At 46.3% G+C, this 14,034-nt stretch overlaps 1 pseudogene; it reads right to left on the reverse strand.

Moving 5' to 3' along the window:
- Positions 1 to 227: 227 nt before the first annotated feature.
- On the reverse strand, positions 228 to 6,148 carry LOC123592733 (annotated as a pseudogene).
- Between the last annotated feature and the right edge of the window lie 7,886 nt (positions 6,149 to 14,034).

A 14,034-nucleotide genomic window follows, 5' to 3' on the forward strand; every position in this document is an offset into this window, starting at 1 on the left:
TTTTAAGTGACTTAGTCCTTTTGCCTGGGAGCTCGATGTACTTTTCAGCATGTGTTGGTAGGAGTCATTCTGGGTAATTTTTCTTGAGTAGCTGGTGTTCTTCTCTACCATGTGCTTTCAGATCCTGTTGTTAGGAAAGGTGCTTTGTACTGGATTTTTTTTTTCAGTTTGAAGGTATGTGTTTATTAACTGACCAGATTACAAAAAGAATAATCATGGCAGATACCTTAGTTCATCCTTCTAATAAGCCTACTGATCTGGTCTCTTCCCTGTTGCCGGCATCTCCAAATGGGGGTGGTCTTTTTCTTCCTTCCCCCTCATGGAGAAGATAATCTGAGGGGCCATAAGAAGTTGTTTGCCTCTGTGAAGCGTTTTGCCACAGATCTCGTGAATCAGATCCTCCACACAGATGATGTCGTCTTCGCCGAGAGATCTAGCAATCTATGTGCTATCTGCCACGGCAATTCGCTTCTTGTTGGTTTTGCCATAACCACACTCGTAGATCAAGTCATCTAGCAACTTCAGGTTGGGGTACCCCTAGGCTATATGGGGTTCCACAGTCCTTAACATGTTAACCAAAGCCTTGTTGAGTTTAACAAGGGTGCCGCTGAAGTTCTGGCAAAGACAAAGGAACTGCAACACCTTTCCAAACTTGGGCTTGCACCATTGATGCCTCTGATCCTGATGACGAATGCCAATTTGGGTTCCGCAAGTGCAGAGAAGTTTCTGGCTTTTCTTGCCATCCTACCCGTCCCACCCTGCTCAGTTGTGCACAGCTGCCTATATTCTTGTGGGGATGCTGAGCATTTTTGTAGATAAGCTTCCTCCTTGCCTTTGGAGGCATCTTCCAGGTAAACTTCTTTCTTAGATGCTTCATCTTCAACATGGCAAAAATTCCTTTGCTTTCTCTTTAAAGATTTTTTTTAATGTTTATTCATTTTTGAGAGAGAGGGAGAGACAGAGCACAAGCGGGAGAGGGGCCTCGGGAGAGGGAGACACAGAATCCAAAGCAGGGTCCAGGCTCCAAGCCATCAGCACAGAGCCCAACGCGGGGCTCAAACCCACGAACCACGAGATCATGACCTGAGCCAAAGTCGGATGCTTAACCGACTGAGCCACCCAGGTGCCTCTGCTTTGCTTTTTCTTAAGGATTTTCTGGCACAGAAGCAACCTTCTTTTTTGTGTTCTCTGCATCCTCCAAAGTTCTGGCTGGAAGAGCTGTGTTTTGTTTCTTTCTTTCTTTCTTTGTTTAATGATTTCTCTTCCATTTCTTTGCTTTCTTCTTTTGTGAACTCTTCTGTATTATACACATGTATTTTGGCTCTCTATCTATTTTCAACTTCTATCACGTTTTCTCAAATCTTTTTTTTTTAATCTCTTCCCTCATTTGTTTTGATGTTTAAAATCTTACTCCTTTTAACCTTTATTTTTTTAGGCTATTTCCTGTTGTATTTATCCACTCCTGTGCTCTTTCCAGTTTAATATTGATTTCTGAAATGAGGTTTTTAAAACAAATTTTTCTTTCTAATTCTTCCAGAGTCCTATAACTTTACCACTAAGTGTTTCTGTTATAGACTTATGTTTTCTTTCATTTCCCCATTATTACCTTCATTTCTTTTAGCACATTTTGAAATTTTAGCCCACCGTTTTCATCTGCCTGGAGTGTTTCTATGGTGCGCTCCCATTGCCAATAGATTGCCAATGGAGATACAACTGTCCTCTTGACTCTCCTTTTTCTTCACTGACAAATTTGTACGGGACTCAAATTTGATCCTTTCCTGTTGCCTATTCTTATGTGAAATTAGTTTTCCTTAACTTCCAGGAGAAGTAAGTGGGTCAGGAGAGATCTGCTAGCTTTGTGGTTCTTTAGCACTCTTTTTTCTTTTTTTAAGTTTATTTATTTCAAAAGCAAGAGAGTATGAGCGGGGGAGGGGAAGAGAGAGAGGGAGAGAGAGAATCCCAAGCAGGCTCCGCACTGTCAGCGCAGAGCCTAACAGGGGGCTTGCACTCACGAACGGTGAGGTCATGACCTGAGCCGAAACCAAGAGTCGCCCCTAGCACTCTTTGTGTGTGTGTGTGTGTGTGTGTGTGTGTGTGTGTGTGTCCCAGTATGACCTAAACTTTCTGAGAGCTCCTCACATCTCCCCCACTTCTATCTGGTCTTCTTTGGCTTTTGCCCTGGCATCTCTATCTAGCTCAGCTTGGATCCTGTTTCTAGCAATTTCTAGTCCATGCGGGATTTGGGGCTCGTAGAGCTCAGACTATTCCAGCCCTTTCAGACCCTCCGGGGGACTCCTGCAGTTTGAAGCACACGGGAACGAACACACAACCAGCGGTTAAAGTCCTTCTGCCTGCCTTCTACCGACCCTCCGGTGGAGATGCGGCCCCTTTCCTGCTTGTAGGGCCATCGGCGAATCTGTCGCATCCCCTTGTCTCTTCCTTTGCAGTTTCTGATACCACGCAGATCCCAAAGTGATGATGTGTGGTTCACATCTGCTCCTAATTTGAGGTTTGGAGGCTACCTTGATAGCTCGTTAAAAGAAATAGATGTCTGTGGGTTTGGTTTTGATATCCTGGCGCTGTTGTTAATGGGGGGTTGAGGGAGCTGCAAAACCCGTATCATCAATGCCATCTCCCCAGAGTTTGCCATATTGCCTTCTGGAGTGATCCCCAAAATAACCCGCTTACAGTGACACCCAGCGTGTACAACTGCCACATCCCCATGAACAATCCCCGAATCTACGTGAAAGGTCTTTGCCTCATTTGTTACAGATTGTGTCACATGACCTCTAGAAACTTGTAGCAACATGCCCCGCTAATGTTATTTGAGGTTGTTTTATTTTTTTTTTTTTTGAAGCTTATTTTGATGTATTTTCAAAGAGAGAGAGAGAGCGAGGGGTGGAGGGGACAGAGAGGGAGACAGAATCCCAAGCAGGCTCCGTGCTGTCAGCGCAGGGCCCGATGTGGGGCTTGAGTTCACCAACCGCGAGATCACGACCAGAGCCGAAATCAAGAGCCGGAGGTTTAACCGACTGAGCCATCCAGGTGCTCCTGTTTGAGGTGATTTTAGACAAATGTGTCTTCCTCAAACACCAATTCATTATTCCAAATAAACTAGGATGAGGATCTGTGTAAAGACAAAGATATAAGAAGACTTCTTCTTGGGGGAGTGTTAATTAGAGGGAGAATTCTCCCCTCCGCAGAGTGTAGTCATTGGGCATGAGGCTGGGAAGTCAAACTGAAGCCAGGGCCCGGAGGGACACAAAAGGGTGTCAGACCCCAGGGAATCAAGTGAGTTGTACAAACAGCCGTCCGTTCTGTTGCTGCTCAGAGAAGCAAAGCTTGGTGAGGGCTTGGCATCCTTCACGGCGGAGGGAGAATTTGATAGAGTCAGAGAAAGCAAATATATTTGCCTAAACGAGGCATCACTGCTGCATATGCGTATTATGGGGGTGGATGGAAGTGGGTTCCCCGCAATTAGAGGGATCCTCCAAGCCCAGGTCTCCCACAGCACCTCCTGCCAAGAGGTGGAGTTATTTCTGATTTGGAGCTCCTGAAGCAAAAGGAGCCTTTCCGACCTCTTCTCGGTTTACCACCTGAAATATACATTCTGTTAAAAAAAAACATTACGGGGCGCCTGCCTGGGTGGCTCAGTCTGTTAGGTTCCGACTCTGGCTCAGGTCATGGTCTCGTGGCTTGTGAGTTCGAGTTCCTGCATCGGGCTCTCTGCTCTCAGCACGGAGCCTGCTTTGGCATCCTCTGTCCCCCTCTCTCCTGCACCTCTCTCTCTCTCTCTCTCTCTCTCTCAAGAATAAGTAAGCATTTAGGAAAAATAATATCATAGTGCATCAGAGACACCATTTTTGTGAGCTGCAGGCAGAAGAAACAGGTATTTCTTTAGTTCCTCTGCTCGTGGGTGCTGGGCACGACGTCATACCTCCAAAGTCCAGCCAGATCAGCTGTCAAAGGCTAGGGCTCTACTGATCTCGTCATATGTCCCTATAACCCAACTTCAACCCCGACCTCTACAGGTCAAGTCTCTGTGGTTCACACACACTCACCCTTATACTCACTACACTCCCAGCTCCCAAAGGACTGATGGGAAATACAGATTACTGGTTATGGGACCACGGATGGGGCAGGTGCACCTCGTACCGCACAGCAAAACCCCCTAACAGGTCCCTTTCACCACCTCCCTCCCCAGCACTGGTTGTCCTGTTGTACCGCCAGTGTCCCACCCAGCCCCTCCTCTCCACTACCCTTTCTGATTGCCTCCCCCCCACCCTCCCCTGCACCATTCCCTCCAGGCATCACCATCCCTTTCCTTTCAGGGACACAGTTAGCGCCCCCCTCAGCCTGGCTTCTCCCCTTCCCACCCCGCCTAACGTCTCTAATCAGCAGACGAACGGCTCTCCTCAGGAATCAGGTCTCTGGACAAAAGAAAAAAGAGGACAAGGAGGTTGTGAACAGCACTCTCCTCAGACGGTCCCAATGTGGTGAGGCCATGGTTTCTTTTCCTGGGATTCGGAGCCACTTTCCCGGTTGCAAGGCCCACTGACTTAGATAGAGAACAGATAGATGTGCCACTGTTGAAGATCAGAAGAAAAGTGTGTGTGTGTGTGTGTGTGTGTGTGTGTGTGTGAGAGAGAGAGAGAGAGAGAGAGAGACAGACAGAACACAAGAGCACACACGTGCTGGGGGACCGGGCGGTGAGGGGTGGATAAGTCTACACAGGCGTTTCCGGCCACCGTAACAAAGCATCTTAGGCAGTGATGGGAGCCAAGACCGAAGCGTGAGGCAGAATGGCCCGGGTCAAGGAGGAGGAAGGAGCATTTATTAAGACACATCCAACTATGTCGGTGATTAAGCCCTCCCAACAATTCATTATCATCCCCTTAGTGCCAATGACTAAAATGAGGGTCAGAGAAATGAGACAATCCGCCCAAGGTTATGCAACTAATAAGATCTCTTTGTCTCGTAAATTCGCGCTCTGTCCACTTTTCAGCACTGCTTCCACAGTCTTCCCCTACCCTCCACAGGAGGCAGCTTTGCATTTCAATGAGGGACCCGGTCCAGGGTGAAGGCACCGCAAACATTGACACTGGGGCCCTGCAATCCTCTCCCCAGCCTGCCGTCCACCCTGCTCCTCTTCTCAGCCTCGCTAGCGCCAACGCTGGCCACCCCGGCTCAGCCCGACCGGTTGGAAGAGGCAAGCAGGGGGCCAGAGGCTGGCCCGGGCCTCTGCAGGGTAATTCTCTTCTGTCCCAATGCTGGGGCCCGGCCCTCCCGACTCCCCCCGCCGCCAGCCTTGCCGCCGAGGATAGCAGCACAGCTGGAAAAATAGATAGGTCTTTCTAACCCTCTCATGCGTGTGCCGTGGGGCCAGGTAGCTCTATAAATATGGTAATGGCTTCTCAAGCATGCCCAGACTGGAAATGAGACCGAGAGGCTGGGGAAGGGCTGTTCCGACCGATAACCGCGGCAGCTGCCTTGCTGGAGGAGACGGTGCCTCTGAGCTTCAGGGTCAGATGAACGCCGACTCCCCCCCCCCAACTACCTTGAGTAGATCCCCTCTCCTCCTGTCCCCTCCCACCCCATTAATCGCCTGCGCCCACCTGTCCCCTGATTACAGCGATGACACACACGGAGGAAAGCAGGCAAACAGAAGCTCATGTTTTGTCTATTACCAGAAGGCTCAGACTTGTGATAAAAAAAAAATAAAATAAATAAATACACCGGCAACAACACAGCTACATAGATGCGTACAATGGGGAACCAGCCTGACACTTCCTGCCGCGGCCCCACTGAGAAAAAGGACGGCTCCAAGAGCCACACGCCTGCTCAGCCCGAACAGCTGTGCCCTCCAAGAGGCTCTGTCTGTAAGCAGCCGCTCCCGGGCTCCTCCTTCGGTGCAAAGCGGACAGTGACCCCCACCAGCTCCCCCAGCGCCCCATGGAATACAGTAACTATAGCAAATGGGGCCTGGGATTCTAGCGTGACTTCAGACCAAGCCCTTCGCGTCGTTCTAGACCTTTCCGTCAGATGAGAAGGATCATTCCTTCTTTCCGGGTTGCCAGATGAGTTTCAAGGCTTAGGAGATGCTTCTGTTTCCCTCCACCGGCACCCAGCTTTTTTTTTTTTTTTTTTTTTTTTTTTGCTAATCTGACCATCCCCTCTGCCAGATGGCAGCCAGGCCTCCCTGGCTTGCATTGCTTGGGGAATGTGCTACAGACGAAGAGACAAGGCTTTTGGGTGTCAAAAGTCTAGGACCAGAAGGTAACCAAGGATAGGGGCTTGCACACTGGGTTTCTTAGGCTTTTGGGGGGACATGTGACGTCGATGGACACCAGAGAATAGTATTTCACCTGCATAAACCATATCGCACATCATTTTACCGCATGAAATCAACTCTTATACAAAGACGAAAACGAATGGGGTTTTAAGTTTTTATTTAACTCGCTGATGAATGAAGACATCAGGAAGGTGTTACAAACCAGTTCAAAGTGCAAATCCAAACAGCAGAAACGTATATGGGCAATTAAGGGCGCTGAAATGAATGTGTTAATACATGCAAAGCTTGCTCGTACCTGGGGTGGTTGGGAAAGGTCCGAGAGGGATCTTTTGTGCATCTTCAGGGCAACTTTCACCGCTATGGGCGAGAGTTATTTCCATCAGTCTGTTTCGCTCAATTTTCAGAGTTGTAAGACAGTTCAAAAGCAAGGAAAGGTGAACACTACTTATAGACTCAGGTAACCACAGGGGGCATTAGAGATTGTCTTGTATCCTACAGGAGACTAGTACTCATTTTTCACCGTTTCAGAGTTGTTGTGGGTTTTTTTTATATATAACTTATTTTTTTCCTGCAAATTAAATGGAAACAAACACAGAAGAAGCTAATTAGATAGAAATACACTCAGGGACACCTGGATGGCTCCGTCGGTTGAGCGTCCAACTTTGGCTCAGGTCGTGATCTCGCAGCTTGTGGGTTCGAGCCCCACATCAGGCTCTGTGCTGACAGCTTGGAGCCTGCTTCGGATTCTGTCTCCCTCTCTCTGCCCCTCTCCCACTCGCACTCTGTCTCCCCGTCTCTCTCAAAATAGATAAACACAATAAAAAATTTAAAAAAAGAAGCACGCTGATTAAAACGGTTTAAAATTCTGTGATACAGTAATATATGTGTTTCTTTGTTGACACATCAATTAACAAGATAATGTAATGACTACTATAATTTGAAAGGAGTCATATATATCAATAACATTTCAGGATATCTCCCATGACCGTAAGGTGATATGAAAATATCAATGATTTCTGCATTTTACAAAGCCGCAGATACTAAAACGAATGTGATATGTTGCTTATATTTATAAGGGAAGGGAAGGACACATTTCAGTCAGAAGTTAGTAAAAATAAAGATGCTTTCCCCTCCGCCCCCCCCGCCAACTTCACGGACCTTTATAATTCTGTTAGGGCTTCATAGTAAGAATCTCTGAGTTAGATTTGAAAAAAAAAGGATTCCCCCTCATTCCTACTGTTGAGATCAAAAATGATAACTCAAACGGAAGAGGAAAGATAAAAAGAAGAAAACTAAGCACGTTAGACATTATTGACATATGTGAGGAAGATGCCCTTGGCTCTGTCTCCCCCAGGGCGACCAAGAAATTAAGAGAAATCCAACGTAGGTCTAGGGAATCTGAAGTTTACAAGACCCCAGGGTCTGGGCGGACAGGATGGAGAGAATCTTCCAAAGTGTGACCCAAATGTCAAAGCAGTGCCTGCCGGGTGGGTGCACAGAGCCCATCTGAAGACGTGGTCAACGCGGGGAGGTCTGTGGTGACAACGATGGAAAGAATTCAGCAATCTCCTGGTAAGTTCATGCTGCGGCCAGAAGAGGAGTGAGGACGGATCTTGACGGAGTCCACACCCAGCATGTCTATACCCTGTGCCCATCCTCCCGCCCCCCAGGATGTAGAAGTCCTGTATCTTGCACATGAGTGGACTGAATGTTGCCTTTTTTTATTCCACCCGAGAAAGGCTCCCAAGTGTAACTTTCTCCCCATCCCATGGTCCTTCCTCTGATGGCCCCACCTGATGTTCGAGTCGTATTTCTCACCCTTTCCGCCAACATGCCCCCATCACTGCCAATCACTGCTTCTCAAGCACTCTGCCCTCTGACCCCACCGCGGCTTGACCTGGGCCTTGTGCTCTGCCTGGAAGGTCTCCCCAGCTTCTTAGCAATCCTGAAAGCTCTTCTTTGCTTTGGCTCAGAATGTGCTCTATTTCCCAAGTCCCCTTCCGACCTACTAAATCCTACTTATCCTTTCTGACCACGACCTCCAGCATAATTAACTCTTCTGTGATGCCTTCCAGAACCTCTTCTCCCAAGGTTCTTGTGATATGGTGACTTACAACATATATATATATGTATGTATATGAGCTCTTTGGCACAGACCAAATATTATATATATATATATATATATATATATATATATATATATATATATAAATTCCAAAGAGCCCCTTGGAATTTCCTAAGGGATGAGAGCCATAAAGGTGTCTTTTGTTATGTTAATAGAGTGACCCCTGGAAGGCACCTAAGGATTGGGGGCTGGTTAGCCCTGGAGCCTACCCAGTGATCCAGGATTAGAATTTTCCAACCCACTCCCCAGCCTCCCCACCCTCCAGAAAAACCACAAGAAGGGAGGCAGAGAGGAGAAAGGATTCGGGTATAGGTTTCAGAGGGAGTGTGGTCCTACTGATACCTTGATTTCAGATTCTAGCCTCCAAAATGATGAGAGAAAAAAGAAAAAATGTCTGTTGTTTCTAACCACCCAGATGGTGGTACTTTGTTATGGCAGCCTTAGAAAACTAACACAGAGCCTTCCTGGAACAAGTGACATTTGAATAAATTTTGTATTTCCACCCAGAAACGTGGAATTTATTTGCCCAACAGATGTGGGCCAGAAGGAATTTTCCTTTATTTTGTCTCGTATTTACAAGTCTGCGTATTTCACATAGGCATTCTGATGTCCAGCTTACCTTTGTTAAAAAAACAAAATTCAACCAAGCAAATGTGAAGATCTAATTGGCATTATTAAGCAATTCACAAATCTGGCAATGTCCCTTCCAGAAAGCAGAGATGTTCTGAGAAGTGGAACAAAACGGAAGGTTTTTGGAGACAGGAGGGTGGGTCAAGGAAGTTATTAGCAAAAGAATAAAAAACAAAACAAAACGGTGGGGGTGTGAGTACTTCTGGCCAGGGCATCTTTGTTTGGAGAGATAGGGAATGGCAGGATTTTCATCACCCAGATGACCCCACTAGTCCTATCTGGACATTTCAGATTGGCTGTTGAAAGGTCACATTCCTGGGATAGGTTTCACATTATAATTAGTCCTGGTTTGCTGTCGTGGGGTGGGGGTGGGGGGGCACATAACTTCATTTTGGGGCTTCTCGTTTCTTCCAGAACACCTCGAAAGGTGAAATAGCCACATACCACCAGGGGCTAGCGTTCGGTAGAGATTGCCTCTTGCTAAGAAGCCTGGGTTCTCAGATAGCCCTGTTGCCTAGCGCTGACATCCCTGCTCCTCGTCTCTCATTACACTTCCTGCCTGGTGTCGATGGCATAATAAATGCATGAATGGGCTCTAAGATATTAGCCAGAAAAGAGTTCAGACAAGAAGTCTCTGCAAATCTCCCCCGGAGCCCCAGCGAATGGCACTGATTGTCACCTGTCCTCCAGAGCCCTGGCCACTTGGCTGCGTCAGTAGCAGTGGGGGGATGAAACCTATCCCTCTATCTTTAATTAAATCACCACTCTGCAGACATTCCCTTGGTCTGAACTTATTACCATACCTGGATCTTTTACCCTTGCCACTGAATTCCAATGTGATGGATCTCAAGTCTCCTACGTGTTCTACAATTTGCTCTTTAAGTGAAAACGTTTACATTTTGATTGCTTAATGTGTTTCTATCATTTTCCATCCAGCAGGACGTCAGGGCTCTGTATAGCACTCAGTAAAGTAAACCAGTCTAGACTGCAAGGCCCTCGTCAAGACAAAGCTCAGGTCATACCCAATGCATCCACAAGCCTTCCGGCAACAGACAAGAGTGTGAATATCCCCCACACACCACGGGAAGCGGGTCAGAAACACCTGGATCTGAATTTCAGCTTTGCGACATATTAGCCGCTTACGCAAATTACTTGACCTCTCTAAATCTTATGTGTAGTATGGACATAAAAACCTTCTGTCACAAAGGATTCTAATGATGATTAAATGAGATCAGCATATATGAAGTATTTAGCACATGTCTGGCAGGTTCATAAATACATTTTCAAGTTGGCTGTTGTTTTTACTGTAATTGTTAACGGGTTCATCGCTGTTCTTACGGTTGCCGTTATTATTATAGAAGTAATGCTCCATTGTAACGCTCCAAATAGGGTCCAAATCTTCAATCGCATAAACCGTGGGATCACGTTATTGCAAAATTTTAGGGAAAAAATTAGAATAAGGCTACGATGCAGAAGGGGAAAATTGCCTATCATGTTATATCTGAATCCATGCCATCATGATGAGTTTTTTATACAGTTTCTCTGCAGTGCATTTGCTCTGTGGAAAAACTAAGCCTGTCTGACACCAGTTGGCAGATCAAATATCACAGAAGAGCCCTCCCTGGCCAGAGGGCATTTGGAGAAGCCCAGAGCTGTGTGCATGAAGCTATGAGCAATGAGTTTAGCCAAAGATCATAAAGAAGGGCCACACTAGAGGGAGTATACAAGACAATGTGACAGACAGACTTCATTTGGGATGTCACCTTAGGCTGACGGACATATAAAGGGATGGGACCTCTGAATAATAATAATCAGACTGACAGATACCCTCCCCCCGGGAATCTGGGCAGTCTATGCTGTCATGAAGTTGGAAAGCATTGTTTTTCTCTCTTCTATGGTTGAAACTTTCCAGAGGACTGCAATCTATCTGTGCAAAAGATGTGGCCATATTAATCCCATGAAGAGTCTTAAATATGAACAGACCAAAGCAGATACAAGGTAGAGTCCTCTGCCTTGCATTGTTATAAACCTCATAATCTGCCTAAACAACAGCTTGTTTCCTGCCATTCCTCTGATCAATTTGCATCAAGGGTTCCCTGTTACTGAAAGCGAAAGGTCTAAAGTCCTTGGATGTCTGCATGCTGTCCAGAAAGGGGGAAGACGAGAGTGTAAGAAAAAGAAACAGGGGCGCCTGGGTGGCTCAGCTGGTTAAGCATCTGACTCGGCTTCAGCTCAGGTCATGATCTCATGGGTTTAGTGAGTTCAAGCCCCATGTCGAGCTCCGTGCTGACAGAGTGGAGCCTGCGTGGGATTCTCTGTCTCCCTCTCTCTCTACCCCTCCCTTACGTGTGCTGTCTCTGTCTCTCTCAAAATAAATAACTAAACATAAAAAGGAAAAAGAAAAAAGAAACAGTAGCCAACAGAGCCTAAATGTTGCGCGTCCTATGTTGGGAAAAAACACCCCCACCTGACGAGTAACCACAGTCAACTCCCTGGGCAATATCCTTTGACTCATTTTGACTCACCTCTTTTCTTCTCCTTACACACCCATTCCATCAAATAACCAGTCAATCAATCACTAAGCTCTTAATGTAATTCCCCAATAGCCCTTGAACTCATCCACTTTTTCCCTACCCTGCCACCACTGTCCAGATCTGAATCAGAGCCTGAGCATAATCTGATGCCCAGGATCATCTCATCTCTCCCCCTACATCCATCCATTCACCTCAACATGGGAAAAAAATGACTTGCATGCACAGAGGGAAAGCGGTGGGGAGGAAGGTAGCAACCACGAGGAAGGAGAGTTGGCTGGAGAAGAAGCAACTAATCGTAACAGAACGCTTTTCACTGAGTGATTATTATGTGCCAGCTATTGTGCCAAATGCCGTCAGCCCGTTACCTCATCAAGTTCTCCCCAAGTCCCGTGAAGAAGAAAGTGGAGGCTTGTGTGTGTGTGGGGGGGGGGAGGGTGCACAATAAGTGCATTTTTTGTGGTTCCTCCAATTGGAGCTATGAGCATGAGGCTATAAGCAATGGGTTGAGCCATTGCTCTCCTTGAATCTAGGCTGTCTTAATAACTTGCTGAACCACAAGAAGGCAGCAGAAATGGTGTCTGGGACTCATGAGGCTGGGTCCAAGATAAACTGTCCACCTGAGTCCTAAATTCTTGATCCACTAAATTATGATCCAAATAGAATAGTTATTATAAACCATGAAGTTTTAAGATCGATCTTTATGCCGTAAGAGATAACCTGAACAAATTAACCCACTGGGTCAGAGTCATATTGTGGATGTTCGAACGGAGACTCACTTTTAAGTGAGTCTTCACCACCAGGCCATCCTGTTTCCCTAAGTGGAGAATGTTGGTTGATAGACCTGGACAATCAAATGCTTCCAGAGAGCAAGGCATCAGTGCCCAGAGCACAGAAGGGAGAAGGGGAAGAAAATCAACACTTATCCGGGCATTGTACTAGAAATATTTCATCAGAAGACAAAAACTTTTAATTAAAAGAAGAGAAAGAGAGAAAGAGAGAGAGAGAAACTGTCAGAGACCGAACAGGGAGTCAACACCATCTGATAGCTTCAATTCTCACTTACAGCTTACTTATACCAATTGATATCCTTCTCTTGTCTGCTGAGGGGAACCACTGGCTTCCATAAATCACCTTCCCGAGTCACAGGCGACCGCCATGTTAACCCCTGCTTCAACAGAAACTTTGCCAACAATGACACGAGCCACGTGTTATCGACCACTACCCGTCTGGCAGAATCTACACAAAGTGCTTGCGTCTGTAATCTCACTTAAGCCCCACAAAACCCTAGAAGGTAGGGGACTATTAGCACTTCTAAGTTAAAGATGCATGGAGTCTTAGCAACGTTAGCCTGACTTGCCCGAGGTAAGGCGGCAGAAATGTGCCAGAGTCTAGAATTTCTCTAACATCTGAACCTCGAGTTCTTACATCACAGATTTCGGCCATCCTTGTTGGCACACGATAATGGTCCATACTTTTCACTCTCCCCCCCCCTTTTTTTATTTAGCTTGGAGATGCACAAGGATCCTAACAATAATGTCCACGAACAGTATTGCCTCCGCTTTATAAAGACTGAAAAGAGATGAATGCAGAGCCATTCAGCCCATCAAATGGTGACAATAACAGTCATCATGCCTACTGTAATATAGAAGTATCATAGTAGTACTATTGTATAACAATAACTTATAAAAATAAGGGGCGACTGCATGGCTCGGTCGGTTAAGCGACCGACTCTTGATTTCAGCCCGGGTCATGATCTCACGGTTTGTGAGTTCGACCCCCGAGTCTGGCTCTGTGCCGACAGTACAGAGCCTGCTTAGGATTCTTTCCCCACCCCACCCCCAAAATAAGTAAGTAAACTTAAAAAAATAATCATGCCTGCTTGGACCTAGGCAATGTTTCACTACTTGAAATATATCAATTAGTTTACACAAGGTAGTATAATAATGATAATAATGTCTTATTTGACAGGATTGACACATAATATCAGCATCACTAAAATCACACAACTATTAAAGTGAAGCTCCGAAATGAAACCCACTTCTCCTGCCTCTTAACCTAGAATGTTTTCCACTGCACCGACCACGTCTCATTACATATCTGTCCTTTCCTTAAAGAAATGGAATAATGGGGGTGGGTTCTTCTTGGGCTGAGGGATGGTGGGTTTGATACTGAAGCACCGGCACGTTGGGCAGTTTAATTAAGAGAAGTGCGTATTTGGGCAAAATTTATTGAAACCCTCACCTTCAGGTATAGCGCTTGTCTGACCCTGATCACGACAGCAAGTGCTTCCTTAAATTTTGCCCTCCTTTCCCTCTCCCCGGAGGCTTACTCCCTTCACCCTAGTCCTGGCTTTGGAGCACATTAGGATTGGTCTCCGGACAGTTGTGAAAGACGTCCTGTGGGGCTGTGATGAGAGATAGCATTAAATATCTCAATTTATCATTTATTAGCAC

Source organism: Leopardus geoffroyi, chromosome D4 (genome assembly GCF_018350155.1).
Source record: "Leopardus geoffroyi isolate Oge1 chromosome D4, O.geoffroyi_Oge1_pat1.0, whole genome shotgun sequence".
NCBI lineage: Eukaryota > Metazoa > Chordata > Mammalia > Carnivora > Felidae > Leopardus > Leopardus geoffroyi.